Here is a 19,240-nt window from a genome sequence, read left to right as displayed (position 1 = left end):
GAGGAGAGATGAGAATTCAGGGATAACTTCATGTATTTGGATATGGGCTACAAGGAAAGCAGTAGAACCACTAATGGAAATAGTAAAAACCAGATAATAAGCTTGTTTTTAGTAACAAAATAAATTTTGGGTCTGGGCACAGTGGCTCACACCTGTAATCCTAGCACTCTGGGAGGCTGAGGTGGGAGGATTGCTGGGGCTCAGGAGTTCAAGACTAGCCTGAGCAAGGGGGTGACCCTACTATAAATAGTAAAAAATTGCTGGGGCATGGTGACACCTGTAGTCCCAGCTACTTGGGAGGCTGAGGCAGGAGGATGGCTTCAGCCCAGGAGTTTGAGGTTGCAGTGAGCTATGATGATGCCGATGAACTCTGGCCCAGATGACAGACAGAGGTGCTGTCTCAAAAAAAAAAAAAAAAAAAAAAAAGTTTTGATTTAACATCAGTAAAACAGTATGGGTTCATTTTGGATCCAAGTCAAAGTTTTATAAGTGAAACACGAGTCTGGCAACTCGCAAAGTCATGTTAATACGTGGTAAGAATGTGATGTTCCTAGACGGTGCTTGACGACAGTGCCTATCTTCTCTTCTTCCTAAGACCATGCGCAGCAACAATACAACACACAAGCTGGTGAACTAGCTCAACTACTGTGGGCCTTGGTGCCCTGGATGAAAGACAATCAGCTTTAATCATATAGAATTTCCTGGACTAATGAGATATAATATTTCTTTTCCCTTAGTTATTCCTGCTGATTAACAATCCTCCTTCACATAAACCAAAGCCCTCACCAACTTTTCAAATGCCTTGTTCTTAAATATGAACAAAAGCCCTCAAATCTACAGACACACAAGAAAAATTGACAGTATAAATGCAAAAGAAAAAAATAAGAATAAAATAAGAGGAAAGGAAAAAAGGAAGGAAGGAAATAAGGAAGGGCCACCAGAGAAAGTAGGTAATTCGAAGAATAGAAAATAACTTATAATCATAAAGAAAAGCTAATATTAATTATTGCTCTTAGAGAAAGTCCAGAAGATACTACATTTATAAAACCAACATTTTAGACTTGAGAAATCATTTGTTGATATCATTTATTGAAAAGGAAAGTATGTGGATGAGATACTAATGGTCTGAGGGCTTTGGGCTTGAAAATTGTAATATTAATTGTTAGTATGTTAGTACCTTTTTAAAAAATATCACTTAATGACAGCGGTGACACAACAATCGAGGGGATAGTTTTGATTTAAAACATTTCATTATCACAAATTATATACCTAGCTGAGTTCACAGCCCTTTAGATAAGTTTACAGTGACAAGAAACTTAGCTCTACAAACCCCTTGAGAAGCTCTGGATTGGATTCCATGTTCCTAGCAGATCTTTCCTAGAGGCACCATGTCTTACAGGACTCACCAGAGGTCTTCCTAGGTGATCTGTAGAAGTACAACAAGGTTTAAATAATATCCTCATGAAGCAGTCACAGTTCACTGGAACTCACTTACGGGCAATTAATCTCCAAAGTAAATGTCCTTGATATCCTTTGTAGCTATGCTACAAAAATCTATGCTGCAAAAGTCAATTACCACTCTGAGTCTTGGTTTCCACCTAAAACATGGGTATAATACTATCTTTGTAGCAAAAATTGTTAAAAGAATAAATTAAGCACATTTAAAGTGCTTATTATGGTGATTAGCATATAGAAACTATTATGTTGAAGAGAAATTTTTAACATAGGATTAAACTAAAATTTGCATATAAAAACCAAATCATTGTATATTATAGATCATCATCAAAAGGTCAATAATAAATACATATTATTTTATTCACCCTAAACAGGTCAAGCTTTATTGAAAATAATATGTGTACCCCAAATCATCTCTTATTCCATTAGAGAGATAGACATTAATTTTGAGCAGATAACACCCAAACAAATAAAAACAAATATATAACATAAAATATATGGTCCTCATCATTAAAAAATAGGCTTTTAACAACATAAAAATCCAACTTTTGTCTCCAATTCCATCATATTTGAAAAATAATTACTTTATTCTTTAAATGTAAAATGAAGTGATGATTTATAAGATCCATTAACACTTTGGAACTCAAGCTCTAAAATTTCTAATAATTATTCAATCTAGACAATAAATTTAAATGGAATTGGTCCAAAACATAGATTTTATTTTTCCTAGTTTTAGATTTATAGTTTCTATGAATATTTTTGGAACAAAAAAAATCTACCTTTTGAGCACAATTATAACATCTCTTGGCTAATCATGTAGAGAAAACATTTATGATCTTCATAAAATTTTCCCTGCCTTATAGACTCAGTGATGCTACAGAAAATATCACCAATACTATAACAACCAAATTTATTGTTGAATATTCTTGGCAAAGTTCCTCAAAATGTTTAACATTAGAGTTACCATATGACCTAGGAATTCCACTCCAGTATACTCAAGAGAAGTGAGAACATATATCCATACATAAAAACTTGCACAGGGATGGCCATAGCAGCATTATTCGCAATAGCCAAAAAGTGGAAACTGCCCAAATGGCCATCAGCTGATTCAAAGATAAACATGTGGAATATCCATACAATGGACTATCATTTGACAATAAAAAGGAATGAAGTACTGACACATCCTAGAATACGATGAACTTTGAAAATATTATGCTGAGTGAAACAAGCTGGTCACAAAAGATCATATAGTGTTTGTTTTCCTTTGGACAAAATGTCTAGAACAGGCAAATTTATAGGGGTAGAAAGTAGATTAGTGGTTGTCTAGGGCTGGTGGAACCCGGGGAATGGCTGCTAATGAGTATGGCAATTTGATAGTATCTATCCAATTTTTTAGAGAACATGTATATCTGGACTACAGAGGGAAGGAAAAGCCACTAAGGGAGCACCCAGATTTGAGCCAGGGACTTCTTGATCTGCAGTCAAATGCTCTATCACTGAGTTATACTCCCACACTAGAGAACATGTTTTTTGACTCGGTAATCCACTTTCAGAGATCTTTCCCAAAGAAAGAGTACAATTAAACACATGTAACCTATGAGAAGGTTGTTTATTACAATATTATATTCAACGGTGAGACACTATATTAATTCTGTGAAATATTATGTAGCATTTACAAATTATAATAACATGTACAGACTCGGAAAGATTCCCAAGACATTTATAGATAGACAATACAGATAGATATAGCAATATACCTTTTATATGATAACCTGTATGTGACCTATAACAATGTACATATAAAGACATGCCTTTATATAACATATCATATATGTAACACACTGTTAACTAAAGAAATAACAAGGTTCATAATTTGGAAAGGAGAGCTTTCTTTCTTTCTTTTTTTTTTTTTTTTTTGAGACAGAATCTCACTCTGTTGCCCAGGCTAGAGTGAGTGCCGTGGCGTCAGCCTAGCTCACAGCAACCTCAAACTCCTGAGCTCAAGCGATCCTCCTGTCTCAGCCTCCCAAGTAGCTGGGACTACAGGCATGCACCACCATGCCCGGCTAATTTTTTCTATATATATATTTAGCTGTCCATATAATTTCTTTCTATTTTTAGTAGAGATGGGGTCTCGCTCTTGCTCAGGCTGGTCTCGAACTCCTGAGCTCAAACGATCTGCCCACCTCGGCCTCCCAGAGTGCTAGGATTACAGGCGTGAGCCACCACGCCCGGCCGAGAGCTTTATTTCTCATACAGGGTTGCAACCTGTGTGTGGCTATTCCCACAGGCTGGAAAGCAGGGCTCCAGGCCACTAGCCAGGAAGTTGTCATGCTTACAGGCTGGGACAACAGGAAGAGGAATTTATACTGAGTGTAGGGGTGGCGAAATATACATATTTAACAAGCTATGGAAGGAGTCATGAATATTCATGAAAATAGAAACTCGTGCTTGCACTATGGAGCCTGACCTTTCATGGGGTCTATGTTCAGAAATGGTCCCCCTATATGGCAAAAAGGCTAAACAAGGACACTAAAACCCTTTCTGTGGATGCTCTGTAGACTACAGACTGTTAAAATCACTTCCTGGTTGGTGGTCTTTTATTAGGAAATAATGCTGGTCTGGCCTTAGGGGAAAAAGCCTGATGGCCCTTACCAAGGGAGGGGTAAATGATGCGTGTGTCGTGTGTCCTACCTTCCAGTGGGAACTCAGTTTTTTGTTTCTCTGGGGTAATGTTGAAAACAAAAATAAGGTATGTACAGAATGCAATCACATGGCAATGCACGTCAGCGTACAGGCAGGCACTGAAAGAGACCTAGCTAATTGCCAAAGAGTGGTTATGTCTGAGGACTGAAATAGGGCTGGGAAGTGACAAAGAGGGCCTTCAGCATTCTACTCTGTATGCTGTGTAGCATTTGGATCTTACGAAACAGTAATATATTCCTATATTACTCATGTTACTAGAAAGGGAGATTAATGTTTTTAAAATAACTGAAACAAAAGTCCTTTGCTTATTCTAAAGGACTTTTTAAAAAAAGTAAATAGATTAACCCGATATGCTCAAAAATCCAAGCAAGCAGATAAGCTGTACGGTTTCTCTCAACCAATATCAGGTCCCATCAGCCTTTTTGAGAGAGGGGCCAACCCACAGGAGCTGTGGCTATAGGTGGAGGAGCACAGCCCAGGGAAAGAGGCGACCCAGGAACACAGAAGTGGGTCTACAGCCAACCCCTTCTTCCAGCCAAATGCAAAGAGCAAGTGATACAAAGAGCACCATGAAGAACGGATGAGAAGGACTAACCAAAGAATGGTCAATGTCATTGTCTATTTTAAGTATAAGGGAGCTTGTGCTTTTAAAATGAACTGATATTTGGGACATCACTATGCTATTCTGGTTGTGTCTTACTTTAGCATTGTCATGTAAATATCATAGGAAATAAAATGCAAAATGAGGTGCACTTAACTACTCAAACATAATGGAAATGTGTTTAAAAGATGCAGGCAGAGTCTCTGCAAAAACTGGAATATTTCAGAGAGAATTCACTTGTCTGCTATAGCTAGTATAATTAGAAACCAAAAAGTGATTCTCCCATCTTTGTCATGAGACAGAAACAATTTTCAGCTGTCCCATTATTCCCTGTGATAAAGAAGACAATATGTAAGCCATAGTTTTATTTTGAAAAGTTCTTTTTTTTTAATTTTTATTTTTTTGTAGCAAGACATCGCTAGATTTGCAATTCAAATGATGTCTGTAGAATAAACCAATAGGCACTCTTCAGGAATCCTAAATATCAGCCAGAAAGATCCTGGGTGGAACTCATTTCCATTGCAAATGAGGAAAATTAAATTTGGAAAAATAGTTCACGTTATTGATTAATCCAAAAAGCACCCCATTCTATTATAAATCCAAATATCAGCCGATATGTCTTTAAATAAACATGTAAAAATTAACACTGCATAATAGAGATTCAAAGATTCTTCTCTCAACTTGAGTTTCCTTTGCAAATAATGAATGAATGCCCCCAAGTAGAAGATACAGTCACTTCAGGGTACAGCAACATGAGCGTGGTTGATGTGTTTGAAGACGAGCAAAAGGCCAGCGAGGCTGCAGCAGAGTGAGCAAGGGGAGATAAGTGATACTGCAGCAGGGCAGCCGAGAAATCGTGTAGGGTCTTGCAGGCTAAAAGAAGAACTTTGGTTTTTTTTCTGGTTGCAAAACAGCAGAGGCTTCAAGAATCCTTGCCTGTTTCTGACTGTTTTTACTTACGTTCCTGAAGAGCAGACCCCAGATGGATGCCCTGGGTCCCAGAGCAGACTTTCTGATTGTTGTAACTGCTTATTGTTGTGAGCTGTTGATATTTTGAAGTTGGTTTGTTCCCACAGCGTAAATGGAGTAATAGGCTGCCCTCAACTGTGAGCTTTGCATGTGCATGTTATATGTTTTTGATCTACATTTGGATACCCAGTGCCAGCATGGTCCTCGTGAAATAGGTGTTGAGGAAATGAATGAAGGTGGTGTTTTAGTTCAGGCTGCTATAACAAAATACCATAGGCTAGGTGGCTTAAACAACAGGTATTTATTTCTCGGAGTTCTGAAGGCTGGAAAGTTCAAGATCATGATGCTGTAGATTTGGTTCTTGGTGAGGGCCCTCTTCTTGACTTCTCTTGCTGTGTCCTCACTGGAGAAGAAAGGAAGATCTGGTGTTTCTCTCTCTTCTTATAAAGGCCCTAAGCCCTCATGAGGGCTCCACTCCCATGACCTCACCTAATCCTAATTACTTCCCAACGGTCCTACCTCCTAATAACATCATATCAGGGACTAAAGATTCAATATACAAATTTTGGGAGGACACATTCAGTTCATAGCACATGATGTGCATCAAAATCAGCTGTAGACATCCTAAACTTGTTAAGGTGCTTGGGCCGTATGTCAGAGCTATTGAACTAGGATCTCTGAGTTTTGAACTGAGGCATTTACATTAAATATTATTGACATTAGAGAAGAAATATGTGTTCTTTGTAATCGTTTTGTGTGTATACTCCATATATTTTTATTCATATATGTGTGTATATATGCATATATGTATGTGTATATATTTACACACACATTACACACGTATATTTTCATAAATGACATTACAGCATATGTACTGATTTGTAACTTTTTTATCCCATAACAAATTGAAAACATATTTATATGCTGTTTTTCTTATTCCTTTAAAAAGCTGAAAAATATTTTATGATATATCTATACCAGTATATGTTTAACCAATCTCTTATTGATAGCTATTAGATTTTTAGTTTCTAGTTTTTTTGTTCATTTTTTTTTTTTTTTACAAATGTGCATGTGCATCTCTACTTGTATACCTGTAATACAAATTTGTAGAAGTAGAATTGCTGAGTCCCAGGGCATTCATGATTGCATTTCCATAGCGACAGATTGCTATCCAAAAGATTGTTCCAGTTTTCCATGTTTATTGTTAAAATTTTATTGATCATGAGGATGGATGCTTGTGGTTAAAAACCACTAGATTAAGTAGAAAACTACAGAGAAACCTTGGAGTAAGAGGAATACATGTCACATACTTAGCCAGAGGTGATGAAAATGCCAATTTGGTCATCTGTCATTAGCTTTCTTAGGAATAGATGTCAATCTAGTAAATTCTTGCCCTGTAATTTTCCATATTTACAAGACTATTTTTACCTTTGAACATTAATGGTAACAAATGCAAACATTCTAACTGGCTGGACTCCTTCAGTTCTTAGCTTTTGAAAGATACAATCCAGATACAGTGTCCTTTATATGCAAGTGTCAGTATACTTAAACTACAGTAAGCCTCACTGAACTGAGATATGGCTAACATCTGATACTTTGTAGGTACTACGGAAATTTTGAATAGAGATTTTAAATATCTTTCCTTTTGATAGATATTTTATATCTCAAAGTTTTTGGGTTACTACCTTCTTTCAGATAAAAGATTTAAAATTAATAGTACATGTCCACGTAATGACAAAGGGAAATGAGACGATCACTTTTATTGGAAGCACCAGTCTCCAAAGATGGCAAGACATTATAAATGATGAATCCATTTTTTGCCTATATTTCTTAAATCTGGGGTGTTTAATTTTTGTTGAAGGTATAATACATTGTGTTAAATTTTAATTATCTAAGTGCCATGATGACCTTGGAATATTAGTTACAGATGCATTAGCCAATATTCGAAGATGTGAGCATCTTGTAAAATGGCATTGAAGGGTAGACTAAGAAAGGTCAAAAATATGATAAATTACCTATTCAATCAAGTAGATTGAAGTTGGATAAAATGGCAATTATACTACAACATCAAATATCATTGCAAAATGAGAACATTTCCCTGACTAGCATGGCTTACATTTCTTCTCATTTTATCTTCTCTGACAAGTTGTAATGTGCTGTTTAACGCAACCTAATGGACCATAACAAGTCAGATCAAAGAGCATATAATCAGTTCTACTGGCTTTATCTGAATTTTGGCCAAGTCATAATAATAGTATTCCAGGCTGTTAAATACTTTTTTAACAAGATAAAAAGATCTTAAAGATCTACTTTAAATTAAAGTAGATAATTTAAAAATAAGGCTCTCTATATTCTCTTGTATCGTTATCATTATTGTCATCATTATTATTGGACTATCATCTCATTAATTTAATCCCCACTAATTCAGAATTTATTCAAATTAATATAGAATAAACTAAAGTTCCCTATTTAACTTAGAAACTCCTCATGAAGAAGAATTTTGCAAAGATGACAGTCCCCTAACTTCAAATCTTACCATGTTATCAAAAACCTCACACAGATTAACAATGAAAATAAATAAAATCTCCCAGAATGGACACCCACAGATAACTAGAAGGTAGATAACGCTACAGACTTCAAGGTACATAAAAATGAATGAATAAATAAGCCAGGCCATTAGAATTGAATATAGAGTCCATAAATTTGTTGCAAGTCATGTGTAGATTGGACACAGATCCTATCAAATAGGATTGACTAATATGGTCCATTAGGTTGTGCTTCTATGTTAAGCAACACCTAATATGGAAGATAAATATAAATGTCACAAGTCATAAATTTAAAAACTCAGAACAAGCAGCAGAAATATGTAAAATAAAAGCTGATAAAAAAATAAAATCATCTCAAAACAGAAGAAAAGACGATAGGAATAAAAAGGGGAAAAAAAGAAAAACAAAAATAAATAAAAAAGTAAAAAGTGTCAAGTGAAAGGAAGAAATAAGCAAAGAAGTTTCAAAATTTATATATATTTGGGATCTCTGGAAAAGAAAATGATAAAATAGAAATGGCATAGATATTTAAAACTATAATTCAAGAAAAGTTTTCTAAAAGAAGACTTGAATTGTCAATTCCTGTTTTATTTTCTAATTCAATTATTGGCTTTTAAAGATGAAGGAAAAATTCTCTCAGCCTCAGACAAAGAAAATCAAATCACTTACAAATGAAAGAAAATTAGGTTGAAATTAGACTTCTCTCTTAACAAAAACATGGAAAGTAATACAACAATAGATAAATGGTTTTAAGAAACTCTTAAAATTATGGTCTAATTATTTTACATTCAGTTCAGTTTTTTTTCTCTAATATCAGGCTATAGGCAAAAAATAATTATAAGCCCTTAAGAACTCTATGAATATTGTTCTCAGGCATTTTTTTGAGGAAATTACTAGTAGATAAACATTTTCCACCTAAAACATGATTGCAGAAACTGGCAAAATTATTGGCAGAAAGCACTGCATATTTAATTTTAAATGTAAGACTCAAATATAGATAAAGATAGAAGAATATAATGCAGATATAATATGTTCAAACATAAGAAATATAACTTTAAAAAATGGAAGCACAAGAGAGAAAAGAGGGGAGTGAAATAAACTCATTGATTGTCATATGTAAGATAAATAGAAGCCAAAAATAGCATTCACATCTGACCAACCAAATAGCAAAAGTTCAAATTTAAAAAACTAAAGATGTTATTGTAGAAAAGTATTACTATAAAATTGCTACTAAAAAAAACCAACAAGAAAAAACACACATAGACTATCCTACATGCCAAATAAAATATGTATGTGTGTACATATGTATTCACACAGCTGTTTATAGGGAGACAGAGTGGGAGTGAGAATGAGAGAGAAAAAGCCAAATAGAGAAACATCATAATAAATATAAAAATCACCGAGCTGAGATCAAATAGTAAGTATAAATGGGCCTAGCACCTCTATTAAGACAAAAAAATATATAGTTTTTGTACAAAGTTCTAATCTATGCTATATAAAAGAGTAAAATCTAAGCCAAATGGTTCAGAAGAACTAAAAATAAAGGAATGAACAATGTATATCATGCAAATGTAAACAGTCATAAAAACGGGCTGTGATTTTGATATCTGAAAACGTATAATTCAGGTCAGAAAGCATTAAACTAGATAACAAAGCCCCACTATGTAAGGACATAACTTACGAAGAAGATATAACAATTATCAGGTATGTTAACGTGTCAAACATCATCATATATATTGGATATGTAAGAAATAGAAACATTGAAAATAGGAGATTAAAATACCACTCTGAGTATAGGACAGGTAATTTGGACAAAAAGTAAGTACACAAAGACCAAAAAGTTATATCTGATTGATACATATTGAACTTTGTACCCCAAATAATAGTAAATGCACCTTCTTTCTAAATGCATAGAGAAAAATCATGAATATTGAACAATTACTGGGAGCACATAAAACCTAGTAAGTTAAAGCAGAAATAATATCTTAATATTATCTGATCTGATCCCCAGAAAATAAGGGGGATAAAAACTCACCCAGAAATTTAAGAACTACATATATGTGGACAAAAATGAATTTAATCAAGACAATATTTTAGAATTTTAAAAATAAATAATAAAAACACCATATATCAGATATAATAAAGCAATGATCAAAGATAATCTTAAATATTTATATCAATAAAACTAAAATATTACCACAAGTGAACTGGATATCCAACTTAAAAGTTTAGACAATGATAGCAAACTGTTCTGAAATAAAGAAATAAAAGAAATAAAACAGGAAAATTTTAACTTAGAAAATAAAAATTAATAAACAGTCATATAAATAAATAATTTTTAATAAACAAAAGAGATTTAAAAACAAACTGACCAACAATGTTTGAAAAGGAATGAAATGAGTAATGGCAAGGTAAATAACCATTGAAAAAAGGAAAAATTTAAGGAATCATAGGAATCTACTTTGCCCAAGTCTATGTAAATAATTTTAAAATCTAGATGTAATGGATACTTTTGTAAAAATATATATTTCTAAAACTGATAGTAGTAGAAATGAAAATCTAGTCAGTGTAATTTTCTTAAAAGTGTTTTTTACAAACTAACAAAAAAGCCCTCCCTGCAAAAGAACCAGGCCCTGTTGATTTTACAGGGGAATTCCATCAACCCTTCACAGTTACAATGTCCATAACTGTCTAAAGTAATCTACAGATTCAATGCAAATTCCCATCAAAATACCAATGTCATTTTTCACAGAATTAAATCTGGGGCATCATGTTAGCTGACTTCAAATTATACTACAAGGCTATAGGAATCAAAATAGTAACCAAAATAGCATAGTGTTGGGATAAAAGTAGACACGTAAACCAACGGAACAGAATAGAGAACCCAGAAATAAAACCAAATATCTGCAACCAACTGATCTTTAACAAGGCAAACAAAAACATACTCTGGGCAAAAGGCATCCTATTCAATAAATGATGCTGGGAAAATAAGATAGCCTTGTGCAGAAGAATGAAACTGGATCCCTATCTCCCATCATACACAAAAATCAACTCCAGATGGACTAATGATTTAAAAGTAAGACATGAAACCATAAGAATATTAGAAGAAAACATAGAAAAATCTCATCTGGACATTGGCCTAGGTAAACAATTTATGATTAAGATCTCAAAAGCAAACAACAAAAACAAATAATGGGATTTAATTAAACTAAAAAGCTTCTGCTCAGCAAAAGAAATAATCAAAGGAGTAAATAGATAACCTGTGGAATGGGAGAAAATGTTTGCAAATTATACATCTAACAAAGGACTAATATTCAGAATCTATACGAAACTAAAACAAATCAGCAAGAATAAAACAAATAACCCCATTAAAAAGTAGGCCAAAGACATGGACAGACATTTTTCAAAAGAGGAGTAACAAATGACCAAAAAACATATGAATGAATGCATAACATCACTAATCAATAGGGAAATGCAAACTAAAACCACACTGAGATACCACCTTACCCCTTGTCAGAATGGCCATTATTTAAAAGTCAAAAAACAATAAATGCTGGCACAGATGCAATGAAAAGGGAATGGTGCGATGAAAATTAGTACACCCTCTACAGAAAACAATATGGAGATTTCTCAAAGAATTAAAAGTAGAGCTATCAATCATTCCAGCAATCCCACTAGTAGAGATCTACCTAAAGGAAAAGTCATTTTATAAAAAAGATACCTGCATTCACATGTTTATCACAGCACAACTCACAATTGCAAAGATATGGAACTAACCTAAGTGCCCATCAACTGATGGGTAGATAAAGAATATGTGGTGTATGTGGAATACTACTCAGCCAAGAAAAAGAATGAAATAATGTATTTTGCAGCAACTTGGATGGAACTGGAGGCCATTATCCTCAGTTAAGTAACCCAGGAACAAAAAACCCAAATACCACATATTCTCACTTGTAAGTTGGAGCTAAGCAATGGGTATGCATGGTTATATGGAGGGGGATAATAGACATTGGAGCTGCAGAAGGGGGAGGATGAGAAGGGGGTGTGGGATGAAAAATTACCTATTGGGTACAATGTACACTATTCAGATGATGGGTACACTAGAAATCTAGAAGCCTAGACTTCTCCACTACACAATTCATCCATGTAACAAAAAAAAAAAAAAATATTTGTACTCCCAAACTGAATGAAAATAATTAAAAAAAATCATTAAAATTATTTTTAAAAATATGGTAGTGTAATATACACCCCCCCAAAAGGATAATACTCAAGCTGCTCAAATTATTCCAAATTCTCTTTGGTATCTAAACCTGATAAAGATTGCATAAAAAATAAAAACTACATGTATAATAAAAAGATGTTACATAGTAAAATATACCAGTAACTGGATTTATTTCAGAAAGGCAAGATGGCTCAATATTAGTAAATACATTAAATTAATGAAATACCTCTTGTTTCTCTGTCTATCCATCTAAAGGACATAAATTTATATATATATATATATATATATATATAACTTATATATACACACACACACATACATACATAACTTCGTATATATATGGCAAAACAATATGTTCATCTTCATAGAATCTGAAAAGGCATCTTAAAAAAACTGATAAAAATGCCTAATAAAATTCATTCAATGGACAATTTATGAATATCTAAATGTATATCATATACATTTATTTGTTGGTTTTGTATGCACACTTATATTTATTTTTGCAAATAAAATACAGCTATTATAATCTAGAATCTAATAAAAATACTTCCTCTCAAATATGGGTTAATTCTAGTGACTACAAGTACACTTAGCACCTAGATTATGGTTTCTAATACCATCTCCCAATAAGAGGCTCTTCGCAGAATTGGCTGGTTATAGAACTGGGGCAGGAAATAGTTAAGATGGGTCTGGAGCATCATGCAGTGCCAGAATTAAGGAAGTACACACAAAACAAACAAACAAAAACCAGAATAAAGATGGTATGAGTCAAAGGGACTCCGGAGCCAGCCAAAAACAGCTCTCAAAAGTCAACTTATGAAACAAAATAAAATAGTATTTGTTTATAACCCAAACTATGCAATAAATATTCATGAGTCCATACTAATGAAATACATGGTTGAATACATAGCCAGATAGATTAATTAACTAACTAACCAATTAATGGAAGGGAAAAAAGACAACTATCTTGTGAAGAATTTAAAATAATTCATGTAGCTACTCCTCCCTCAAGGAGGTGGAGTATAACTTCCTACTCTTTAAGTGTGGGCTGCACACACTGATGTTCTTTCAGAGTGTAGAATGGAAAGGCGGGGACAGTATAGCTTTTCAGGGGGAAACCTGACAAACACTCCCTCAGCCGGGTCAATATCACGGCCAACATCAATAGGTGTGAGTCATTTTGATAGTATGTACGATGAGAATGGTACTTTATCTCTGTGGTCTTCTTCCCCCAAACCCCAAACCTCTGTCTAACCATGCGAAAAATATTAGACAAACCAAAATTGCAGGAAATTGTATAACACATCTGACCAGTACTTCTGAAACTGTCAAGGTCATCAAAAGCAAGGAAAATCTGAAAATATGTCACAAGAGGGATCCAAGGAGACATGACATCCAAATATACTGTGATGTCCTGGATGGGAACTTGGTGCAGAAAAAAGACATTACAGAAAAAGAAGATAGAGAAATCTGAAAAAACTGTGGACTTTAGTTAACATTATTTGAAACAAATGTATCATACTAATATAAAATGTCAATGATAGGGGAGATTGGGTTCAGGGTACATGGAAACTTTACTGTCTTTGCAATTTTTCCATAAACTAAAGCTGTTTTATAATAGTGTTAAAAATGTATTTAAGAAAAGGTGCGTGTGGGGAGTTCATAGCACATGTGACAGAAGTGAAAATTTAAAATCTGTCATTTTATGTAATTTTGACTTCTGAACCATGTCAGTGTTTTACATAGTGAAATAATTAAAAGAGCAAAATAACTGTCTAATGACAAAAAAGTGTGAAGAAATTTGAAATTTCATTTAGTAGTGTTATTGCTAGTAATAATGGCATTGTAATTTTGAAACCATTTGAATATTTAGAAATTCTGTCTTGCAGGATAAAGCAAACAAGTACATTTGTTAATGTTATTAGGAGCAAAATTATTCAGTGAATAGAACAAGAGATACAAACATAAATGTAATGTTAAAATTGAATTTTAAATATCACAGTGAAGTCATGAATTTTTTTTTTTTTTTTTTAAGAGACTAGGGCTCACTTTGTTGCCCAGGCTGGCCTCAAACTCCTGGGCTAGAGCTGAGCACAGTGGCTTGTGCCTGTTATCCCAGCTATTTGGGAGGCTGAGCAGTGAGACGATTGCTTGAGCCCAGGAGTTCGAGGCTGCAATAGGCTATGACTGTGTCACTGCACTCCATTCTGGGTGACAGAGTAAGACCCTATCTCTAAAATAATAGAAAAATAAAAAATAAACTACAAAAAGATAAAACTGCTGGCTGAAGAGAACTTCCCAGCCTCAGCCTCCCAAGTAGCTGGGACTATAGGAGTGTGTTACCACTTGGCTACAATTTTTAAGAGTGCATTTGTGTATGTGAGTATGAATGTGCTTTTCCTAGCTCAGTTCACTGAACATTGCAGGGAGAAATCACATGCTAGTGGCAATAGGTACCAATAGCACCCAGATATAGTTTCCATATAGCATTCTTCACTAAAAACAATCAGAATTATTGGCCAATCCTGTGCCTGGGATAGGGAAAATATAAGGTGAATCTGTATATCTTAATTTGCATTTAAAAAACTAATAGGAAATTTTAAAAAGATATAACAGATACCTTGAAGAACTCGCACTGGTCAGTTTGGTGTCATGTAGACATCCAGCAGCAGCGGCAGCAGCAACAGCAACATAATTGTAACAATTGTTTAATTCCAAAGTGTTCTAAACCAGAGTCCTCAAATATGGGAGTAGAAGAATGCTTACAATGTAGGATTATCCTTTTAGCAACTTTGTGTTTATCTTAAGTGTATATAAGATAATTCTTTAATGTTACCTAAATCTATGGATGATTTTCTTTTGCAAACACAGCCTCTGCTATTTTCAGAATCTACTTCTAGTTTGTTAGTCTTAGAACTTCTCTGAAGCCCTTACTTAAAATGGACTCCCTCTTTTTGTTGGGCATATAAATAGGTTAGTTGGCTGCTTATTGTTTGTGCCATGGGTTTACCGAGAGCCAAATCCAGGATAGGTTTGTGCACTCCCACTTACCTCAGAAATTGACTATTGTGATAGTGCTTGCTAGAAAAATCTAAAATCACAGGACATATATTATTAGCATATCCCTCATCATTCATACTGAAAAGCTTATCTTTCATTTTGTATATCTTATTTTATTATTATAAAAATATTTTTCCTTTAACAAACATGCCACTATCAATTGCATTTAAAAGACTTTCAGGAGTGATGTCAATACAAATGGCACAATAAGGACCCTAAAAAATCCTCATATCTGTAAGAGCAATGAGAAAACTGATAATGACTGTCAGAATCAACTTTTTTGAACTCTGAAAATTATTTAAGGGCCTGCAGCTATCTGAAGAGATTTATTAAAGAAAAATAGTAGAATGCCAGTGAGGACAGTGAGTTTTGTTGCATTTTTCCTTTCCTTTTTCCATCCCACTTCTCCAATTTGCAATTGCTTTGGGAAAACAAAACAAAACAAAACAACAACAGCAACAAAAGCAGCCTGCAGTCACAGTGAAAACCAGCATCCTGGTAGCCACTTAAAGGGGCAGAGAAGGTTGAAACTCCTTGACGGTCTCTTTTGGAGAGAGAATTGTCATTAGTTCATTCATTGGGTGGTTCCCTGGCAGATCCTGTTCTCAAGGCTCTCTTTATCTTACCTGACTCAGAGCTCACCTAGTATGAGCAATATTCCCCCAGAAGTGTTTGTTGAAAACATTGAGAGGCAGTTGTTTAATTTCACAGTTGCATGACGTGGTAAATAACAAAAGCTCTGGGAATCTAGAAGAACCTTACTCATGCCTAGTGCTGTGCACACACTCAGGAAACACCTGAGAAGACCCTAGCCTCTCACATACACCTGCACTTAAGGCTCTGAACAGGCAGGTGTAAATTCTAAGGTAGAGTTGTCAACTGCCTGGCCTGGGGTTGAAGGCATATCTGAACACACACAGAGAACCAAAGATTGAGAGACATATAGGCTCCATGCATTTAAGGAACTCCCTATTCAATCATTATCTGACCCCTAAGCCAACTGAGCAAAGACTTCAGAGGCCACACACAACAATGAAAAAAATTATAAAGTATTCAAAGAAACAAGAAAATATTGCCTATACATAGAAAAAAGCAATTAATATAACAAAAAACTATTTGTGAGGAAGCTCAGACATGGGATTTAATAGACAAATATTTTAAGCCAGCCACTTTCAATATGTTCATATAACCAAAGGAAAACATGTCTAGATAGTTAAAGAAAGTATGAAGAACAACATTTCACCAAATAGAGAATATCAATAGATAGAAATTATGAACAAGAATCAAATAGAAATTAGGAGCTGAAAAGTACAACTGAAATGAAAAATTCACTAGAGAGGCTCAACAGCATATTTGACCTGACAAAAGAAAAAAAATGCACAACATTGAAGGTAGGTCAATTGAAATTATGTAGGCTGAAGAAAAGAATAAAAAATGAGTAGAGTAAAATCAAAAGAGCCTCAGAGACTTTGAGATAACATCAAGCATACCAACATATGCATAATAAGGCTCCAAAAAGAAGCAGAGAGAAAGAAAGAGGTATAAAGAATACTTGATGACCTTGTGTTCAAAAAGTTTCCCAAATTTGGTAAGAAACGTAAGTTTACACATCCTAGAAGCTTAACAAGAGTAAAGTAAGATTAATTCAACAAAATCGACATCTAGGCACATCATAATCAAACTGTCAAAAGATGAAGACAAAGAATGTTGAAAACAGCAAGAAAAAAGCAACTCACCATGCACAAGGAATCCTCAGTGAAACAAACAGCTGATTTCTCATCAGGCAGCAATGGAAGGTAAAAGGCAGAGGGATGACATATCCAATGTGGTGGAAAAAAAAAAAAAGATTGTAAATCCAGAATTCTACATCCAATAAAACTATTTTTCAAAATAAATGAGAAATTAAGACTTTCTCAGATTTAAAAAAAATTAAGAATTTATAAACATCAAGTCTAGCATATAAGAAATACAAAAGAGAGTTCTTCAGCCTGACATCAAAAATACGCAAAACAGTAACTGGAGCCACATGAAAATAAAGAGCACCAGTAAACTTAACTATGTAGGTAAATATAAAAGAAAATATAAGTATATTTTTTGTTTGTATATAACACTTTTTCTCCTGTCTGATTTAAAAGACAACTGTGCTTATCATAACCGTGTGTTGATGGGGATACAATGTGTAAGGATATAAGTTATGTGACAATAAAAGCACAGAGATAGAAGAAGAATGAAAACTACATAGAAGTAAATTTTTTGTACTACTGGAATAAAGTTGGTATTACTCCAAACTATATAGTTATGAAGTAAGATGTCATTTGTAATCCCCAGGCCAACACTTACAAAATAAATTTTTAAAATATATATACGAAAATAAATATGAAAGACTTTTAAAATAGTACACTGGAATGTGTCTATTTAACACAGAAGAAGACAGCGATGGAGAAATAGAGAAAGAGAAATAGCAAAGTGGCAAATATAAATTCTATCTTTGTAATTACATTATGTGTGAATTTAATACTCCTTTTAAAAGAAAGATATTAATGTCATGGATTAAAAATGTGATCTATGGGATCTAAAAGAAAAACACTTTAGGTTCAAAGGCAGAAACACTTTAAAAGAAAAAGAATGGGAAAAGATATACCACACAAACAATAAACAAAAGAGAGCTGGGGTACTATACTAATATCAGATAAAATAGACTTTAAGACAAAAATTGTTACTAGACACAAAGAAGAATATTTTATGTTTTATATTTCTGTTGCATTTTATAATGATAAAATGATAACTCCATCAAGAATATATCACAATATAAATATATATGAACCTAAAAAAGGAGCCCCAATAAACATGAAGAAAAACTTTCAGAATTGAAGGGAAAAATAGCCAATTCTGAAATAATAGTTGAAGACGTCAATGCACCACTTTTTACAGTAGATAGAAAAATTAGCTAAAAGATCAATGGGGAAATAGAGTATTTGAATAGCACTATTAATTTAGGCAGAACTAACACACATATAAACACAGAAACATACACACCCACATTTATAGAACATCCCATTCAACAACAGAACAATATACATTCTTCTCAAGTACTCATGGATCATTCTCCAGAATACATCATACTTAGTACATAAAACAAATTTCAATAAACTTAATAGAATTAAACTTGTATAAAGCATACTCTCTGACCAAAATAGAATAGAAATTAGAAGTCAGTAAAAGAAAGAAATTAGAAAAATTCACAAATACATGACAATTAACAACAAATTGCTAAATAACCAATGGGTCAAAATAGAAAACACAAAGGAAATTAGAAATATTTTGAGATGAATGAAAATAGCAGACAAAACATGCCAAATTTATGGAATGTGGTGAAATAAGGGTTTAGAGAGACATTTATACCAGTAAATCCTTATAATAAAAGAGAAGAAAGTTTCAAACAAATAGCCTTCTATTTAAGAAAGCAGAAAGATCAAATTAAACCAAAAGAAAGTAGAAGGAAGGATACAACAAAGACTAGAGTGGGTGAAAATAGAGAACAAAACAATAGAGAAAATCAACAAAACCAAATCTTGGTTTTCACAAACATCAGTAAATTTACAGACCTTTAGCTAGACTGCACAAGAAAAAACAAAAAAGAAAGCTCAAATTACTAAAATCAGGAACGAAAGGAATAATATT

The sequence above is a fragment of the Eulemur rufifrons genome, chromosome 1, assembly GCF_041146395.1.
Source record: "Eulemur rufifrons isolate Redbay chromosome 1, OSU_ERuf_1, whole genome shotgun sequence".
NCBI lineage: Eukaryota > Metazoa > Chordata > Mammalia > Primates > Lemuridae > Eulemur > Eulemur rufifrons.
Note: the sequence above shows the minus strand (reverse complement) of the source record.